We start from the raw sequence: 7,912 nt of genomic DNA on the forward strand, positions 1-7,912 counted from the left end.
CTGATCTCTGGCTGAAGGAGACTCGAAGCTACGAACCTTGGAACAAGGTACGCAGTGCTTTACCAATCTACCCACACTGGACCAATACCTTAGAGTCCAGATTGGTAAAGCACTGCGTACCTTGTTCCAAGGTTCGTAGGTTCGAGTCTCCTTCAGCCAGAGATCAGTGTTTGTTTTGTTAGTGGGATGAATTGTAAAGGACCTGCCTAGTATGGGCCAACAGGCCTGCTGCAGTGTTCCTCCTTTCTTATAGTCTTATGTTCTTATGTATAAAGCTGCAGTATGACCTCTGGACTTCTGTTGCTTACACTTCTTGATATAAATCCCAGTAATCTATTTGCCTTATTACGTACGCTTAGGCATTGCTGTCTTGGTTTAAGGTTGCTGCTTACCATCACCCCCAAGTCCTTTTCGCAATCTGTATGGCTAAGTTCTACATTATTTAACTTATAAGTGCTAGGATTATGGACACTCCCGAGCTTCAGAACCTTGCATTTATCTACATTGAGCTGCATCTGCCACTTTTCTGACCAAGAATAGAGTTTGTCTAAATCCTTCTGAAGTTCCCTAACATCTAAGTTTGAATCAATTATCCTACCTATCTTTGTGTCATCGGCGAATTTGCTCATATCACTAGTAATTCCTTCATCAAGATCATTGATGCATATTATAAACAACAACGGGCCTAAGACTGATCCCTGTGGAACGCCATTTGTTACAGATCCCCACTCGGATTTAACCCCATTTATGGACACTCTCTGCTTCCTGTCTGTGAGCCATGATTCGATCCACGAGAGCACCCTTCCCCCAATGCCATGAGCTGCCACTTTCTTTAACAGTCTTTGGTGCGGAACTCTATCAAAAGCCATACTAAAATCTAAGTGAATAATATCAAATTCTTTATCATGGTCAACAGCCTCAAAAGCTTTACTGAAGAAAGTTAATAAATTAGTTAGACAAGACCGGCCTCTTGTGAATCCATGCTGAGTATCATTAATCAAGCTATGCTTATCGAGATATCTTCTTATAATCTCAGCAATAATTGACTCTAGTAATTTGCCTACAATTGAGGTCAGGCTTATTGGGCGGTAATTTGACGATAACGACTTGTCCCCTGTTTTAAAAATATTAATTACATTAGCCATCTTCCACATATCAGACACTACACCTGTTTGAAGAGATAAATGAAAAATATTAGTTAATGGTTCACAGAGTTCCATTTTGCATTCCTTAAGAACCCTTGAAAAAACCTCATCAGGACCCGGTGACTTATTTTTTCTTTAGTCGGTCTATCTGCTTCACAACCATTTCACTAGTGACTGTGATGTTACATAATTTATCTTCTTCTGACCCACTATAAAAAATAATTACTGGAATATTGTTAGTGTCTTCCAGTGTAAAAACCGAGAGAAAATAATTATTTAAAATCGAGCACATTTCATTCTCTTTGTCAGTAAGATGCTCATAGTTATTTTTAGGGGGACCTATCTTATCTCTAACTTTTGTTCTATAGACCTGGAAAAAACCTTTTGGGTTAGTTTTAGAATCCCAAGCAACTTTAATTTCATAGTCCCTTTTAGCTTTTTTTATCCCCTTTTTAATGTCCCTCTTAATGTCAATATACTGATTCATAAGATGACCCTCACCTCTTTTGATACGCCTATAAATTCCTTTCTTATGCCCTAGTAGATATTTCAGCCTATTATTCATCCATTTTGGGTCATTTCTATTTGATCTAATTTCTTTATATGGGATAAACGTTCTTTGAGCCTCATGTATAGTGTTCAGAAAACTGTCATATTGATAGCTCTCTTCGTTACCCCAATCAACAGATGATAAGTGTTCTCTAAGCCCATCGTAATCTGCTAAGCGAAAATTTGGGACTGTTACTGAGTTATCCCTATTATCATACTTCCATTCAATGCTAAATGTAATTGATTTGTGGTCGCTAGCACCCAGTTCCTCTGAAATTTCTAAATTATTAACAAGGGATTCATTGTTTGCCAGAACTAAGGCAAACAGGTTATTACCCCTTGTAGGTTCTGTCACAAACTGCTTCAAAAAACAATCCTGAACTACTTCTAAGAAGTCGTATGATTCTAAATTCCCAGTCAAGAGATTCCAATCAATATGACTAAAGTTAAAGTCTCCTAGAATTACTACATTATCGTGCCTTGTGGCCCTAACAATTTCCTCCCATAGTAGTCTCCCCTGGTCCCTATCTAAGTTTGGGGAACGGTATATCACACCTAAAATAAATTTTTCATGCCCCTCTGAAAATTCTATCCAAACAGACTCTGTATGTGTTACTTAAGACTTAATATCCGTTTTTATGCAACAGTTCAAACGATCTCGGACATACAATGCCACCCCACCCCCCTTCCCGATACTTCTATCTACTTGGAACAATTTAAAACCCTGAATGTGACATTCTGCAGGCATGTCCTGACTTTTTGAATTAAACCACGTCTCAGTTATGGCAAATACATCAATGTTACCTGCACTAGCAACTAGTCTCAACTCGTCCATCTTATTCCTAGCACTACGACTATTTGTGTAATATATTTTTAAGGACCCTCCTTTCTCTTTACCCTTCCTGCTCCTTTCTGTTATTTCACTAAACCTATTACTGTCCTTGTGAATTAGTGCCACTGGCTTTCCAATATCCACCTCATTTTGCCTATTACTAGTTCTCCTAGCACTCATATTACTACACTGCGACTTCACTGTTTTCCCACCAAAACCCATACCACTAACTATTCCTAGTTTAAAGACCTAACAGCTCCCTCCACTGCGTTGGCTAGTGCTCCTACCCCAAACCTAGATAAGTGAACCTCATCCCTGGCATACATGTCATTTCTGCCATAGAAGAGGTCCCAGTTGTCAATGAATGTTAACGCATTTTCCTTACAGTATTTGTCCAGCCAACAATTGACACCAATTGCTCTGGACAACCATTCATTTCCAACTCCTCTCCTTGGCAAAATACCACATATGACAGGGTTCCCACCCTTCCTCCTAATTATTTCTATTGCTGACCTATACCTGCTAATCAGGTTCTCACTCCTACGTCTGCCAACATCGTTGCCTCCAGCACTGATACAGATAATAGGATTGCTCCCATTACCTCTCATGATGTCATCCAGATGGCTAACAATATCTTTCATCCCAGCCCCAGGAAAACACACTCTCTGCCTCCTACTCCTATCCTTCAAGCAGAATGCCCTATCCATGTACCTAATCTGGGCAACCCCAACAACAACAATGTTTTTACCTTCCTTGGCGACGTCCGTCGTGATGTTCCCAGTAGTCGACTCACATTCGTTAGGTAGCACTACACCTTCACTTGTGGAATTCGTCAAGACGTTCTCGATGGTTTTCGTTGGGGCTTCTAGGGATGTCTCACTCATGTCAGCCAATGCTTCCTTGGTGCTCGTTGTGACATTCCCATTAGAACACCCACATTCGTCAGGTAGCACCGAAAATGGGTTGGAAGTTTCCACAGTAGTCTTCTGGGTCCTCGTTGTTTCTGCCTCTCCAACAGTCTTCTTGATCCTCAGCTTGGTTCCATGTTGCCCGGCAATTGACCAAGCTCCCCTCTTAACCTGGGGACTCACAACAGGAGGATTACTTTGAATCCTCTTGTTCTCCTCCGTTAATCGCCGTTAAATCGGAGGCTGCCATAGTGAAGAGCTCTGTTCCACAAGGCGCAGTACTCGCCCCCATCTTATTCCTTATCCTCATATCAGACATAAACAGAGATATACACCACAGCACTGTATCATCCTTTGCGGATGATACTAGGATCTGCATGAGGCTGTCATCTGCTGAGGACGCGGTTAACCTCCAAGAAGATATAAACAAAGTTTTCCAGTGGGCAACGGTAAACAATATGATGTTCAATGAGGGCAAATTCCAACTACTCCGTTATGGAAAACTGGAGGAGATAATAACTAGAACAGAGTATACTACTGACTCCGGCCATACAATAGAGCGGAAAAATAATGTAAGGGACCTGGGAGTAGTAATGTCTGAGGATCTCACTTTCAAGGATCACAACAGTGCCACGATCGCACGTGCAAAGAAAATGATAGGATGGATAATGAGAACTTTCAAAACGAGAGATGCCAAGCCCATGATGATCCTTTTCAAATCACTTGTTCTCTCTAGGCTGGAATACTGCTGTACATTAACATCTCCATACAAAGCAGGTGAAATCGCAGATCTAGAGTGTACAGAGATCCTTTACTGCACGTATAAGTTCTGTCAAGCACCTTAACTACTGGGAACGCTTGGAAGCACTTGACTTGTACTCGTTGGAACGCAGGAGGGAGAGATATATCATAATCTACACTTGGAAAATCTTGGAAGGAATGGTCCCAAATCTGCACACAGAAATCACTCCCTACGAAAGTAAAAGACTGGGCAGGCGATGCAAAATGCCGCCAATAAAAAGTAGGGGCGCCATTGGTACACTAAGAGAAAACACCATAAGTGTCCAGGGCCCAAAACTGTTCAACAGCCTCCCATCAAGCATTAGGGGAATTGCCAATAAACCCCTGGCTGCCTTCAAGAGAGAGCTGGACAGATACCTAAAGTCAGTGCCGGATCAGCCGGGCTGTGGCTCGTATGTCGGACTGCGTGCGGCCAGCAGTAACAGCCTAGTTGATCAGGCCCTGATCCATCGGGAGGCCTGGTCATGGACCGGGCCGCGGGGGCGTTGATCCCCGGAATAACCTCCAGGTATCTCCTGCTAAGGAACCCTAAGCTCTTCTTTCAGCTGCTGGTAAAGTTGCTCAAGAGAGAGCATCCTGGTTCAGATTCACAGAGAGCACACAAACAGGTCTTCACAGAGCTAAGTACACGTCACCACTCTGCCAAAGACAGGATGAGGGCACTTCATATGTGGTTTTGGCACAATATCTTCGGATCAAGAACACCTACCAGGATTATCTGGTGGCCTGGTGGTTAACGCTCTCGCTTCACACGGCGAGGGCCTGGGTTCGATTCCCAGCCAGAGTAGAAACATTGGACGTGTTTCTTTCCACATGTTGTCTATGTTCCCCATCAGTAAAATGGGTACCTGGGTGTTAGTCGACTGGTGTGGGTCGCATCCTGGGACACTGACCTAATTTGCCCGAAATGCGGAGCATAACAAGGGACTTTCTATATGTAGTATGTCATTGTTATCAGCTAGGACTGTATACCTTGTACATGTACTTGTAGTAAAATAAAGATATTATTATTATAACAGACCCGTGTGTGTGAATATCTGCAGCTTGTATCTGAGTGGCAAGAAGACCCTGAATTTCATTTCTTTCCTCAGAATCAAGAAGGGTGTTGTGTATGTGTGTCCAGCGCTAGAGAGGTGAGCGGGGATACACCAAGGTCATCCCGAGGGAAGGAGGAGGTTGTTAGGGGAGGAGGACAATATGGAGGAGGCGAAAGAGAAGGTGTAGGAGAATGACTACGTGTGTCTTCCCCTTTCCCTTCCCCCACACACTCATACACACATCATGCAGACGTGTTCAAATAGCAGTGATTTTTTTTTCTACCTTTGGGGTGTAACAGTGTGTTGTGTATTGTGGTGTGCATAAAGTGGTGTGTTGTGTATAGCGGTGTGCATAAAGTGAAGTGTTGTGTATAGTGTTGTGCTGTGTATAGTGACTAGTTGTGTATAGCGATGTATAGTGCAGAGTGAAGAGCGGGCAACGCTAACATGGCCAGCTAGGCCTGCCTGCCCTGGTTGCCACCTCCACTTCTCCCAAACTTCATCACCTCCCATGAGGCCGTGAAACCACCAACCACATCTGGGACTACATTCTCCTTCGCCTCGCTACTCCTTCACCATCAACCACACGTGTCAGCTTACCTCCAGCTCAAGTTTACCAGGCAGATTGAGAGATAGCAGAGGATGTAACTAGCCAACCATAACACCGGGAAAACACTGCACCTAACAATGAGAAAAAAAGCACATCAGGTGTGGGGAGCATATTGGGCCCTCATTAGGAGTGGCCTCATCCGTGCACACAATGGGTGTGTTGGGTCCTGGAGGTTACCTGGAGGTTACCTGGAGGTTATTCCGGGGATCAACGCCCCCGCGGCCCGGTCCACGACCAGGCATGGGCTTTTTGCAGAGAGAAGCTCACATCCTCCACAGACAGGTGAAAACCCCCCTGGCAGCTTCCTCACTTGTGTTGAACTCCTGAAGGCATTCAAAATCCCGTAGCTCGATTGCTAGCGCACTCAACTCACACACTGAGGTCCGAAGTTCGAATCTCCGGTACGGCTGGAAAACATTAGGACGTGTTTCCATAGGACACCTGCTGTCCCTGTTCACCCATCAGTATAAAATGGGTACCTGGACGTTAGTCGACTGGTGTGGGTCGCATCCTGGGACAAAACTGACCTAATTTGCCCGAAATGCTCTGTATAACAAGCGGCTTTCTGTAGAGTAGTATGTCACTGATGTCAGTTAGAACTGTATACCTTGTACATGTACTTGTAGAAAGTAAGATATTTTCTCATATTCCTAAAGCTGCTCGTCATATGCTACAGGAAAATTCACAGACCTTCTAAAGTAAGTGACTGGAGGTTCCACCAGCTTAGAAGCCCGAGGTACCATTAAGGCTTGGCGCAACCTGCTCCTGTTTAGCAACGTCTACTTTGCAGTTCTTTCAAGAAGCGGTAAATTGCTAACCACATTAATCACCAGAGCAGTGAGCAACTTCTTAGATAATTGTGTCCCTTTGCCCCATCATCGTAGGAATCACCGGGGAAAATCCAAGAAAAATCCACTGAAAACGAGAATATTTGTGCACAGATTATCAAAAAACGGAAGAAGACAACACAGTGGGAGCAATCAGAATGATCACAAGTTATGACGGAGGGCCCGGGTTCGATTCCCGGCGGGTGGAAATTCCGACACGTTTCCTTACACCTATTGTCCTGTTCACCTAGCAGCAAATAGGTACCTGGGTGTTAGTCGACTGGTGTGGGTCGCATCCTGGGGGACAAGATTAAGGACCCCAATGGAAATAAGTTAGACAGTCCTCGATGACGCACTGACTTTCTTGGGTTATCCTGGGTGGCTAACCCTCCGGGGTTAAAAATCCGAACGAAATCTTATCTTATCTTATCTTATCTTATGACACAGTTGCTTCCAGAGATGAGGCACTAACAACAACCCTGAGGATGACCCCATCTTTGGACAGTTAATTTTGACAAAATAGAGCAATAATGTCATTTCCAGCAGGATCTGCAGGAGGTTACATTGGAATATGACCACAATGCATCAAAGAGATGGTAAATACAGTGCTTTGGCTCAGCTGCATCAGTTCTCCTTTCTGAGTTAATAGCCTTCGTAAGCAACTGTCTGGCTGGGCAGATTCCTGAAGAAATTAAAACTCTTTTTCTTAGCCTCAGTATGTGCTTTGGAAAAACGAAGGATGGGGAAATCAGACCCATTGCTGTTGGTAACGCTCTTCGTCGTCTCGTTGTCAAAGAAGCAGTAAGAAATATTCACACAGAAGCTGCCAACTTACTCCAGCCAAATCAACTGGGCACTGGGGACTCTCATGGCAGTGAAGCGGCAGCTCATGCAGCAAGTGCCTACATCAGGAACTTAAAAGAAGACTAGGGCTTAGTAAAACTACATTTTAGGAATGCCTTAAATCTGGTGAAGAGACGTGGTCTTGGCAGCTGTTCCAGAGCGGTTCAGCAGAGTGACCCACTAAATGACTTACAACTCTTGAAGTCACAGGGAGAAGTTTTAGGAATCATTCTCAATCCCTTCCTCAGTGGTGACGTGTACTCAGTGGTAACATGTACTTAGCTCTGTGAAAACCTGTTTGTGTGCTCTCTACGGATTGAACCAAGATGCCCTCCATCGAGCAACTTTACCAACAGCTTA

The sequence above is a fragment of the Cherax quadricarinatus genome, chromosome 29, assembly GCF_038502225.1.
Source record: "Cherax quadricarinatus isolate ZL_2023a chromosome 29, ASM3850222v1, whole genome shotgun sequence".
NCBI lineage: Eukaryota > Metazoa > Arthropoda > Malacostraca > Decapoda > Parastacidae > Cherax > Cherax quadricarinatus.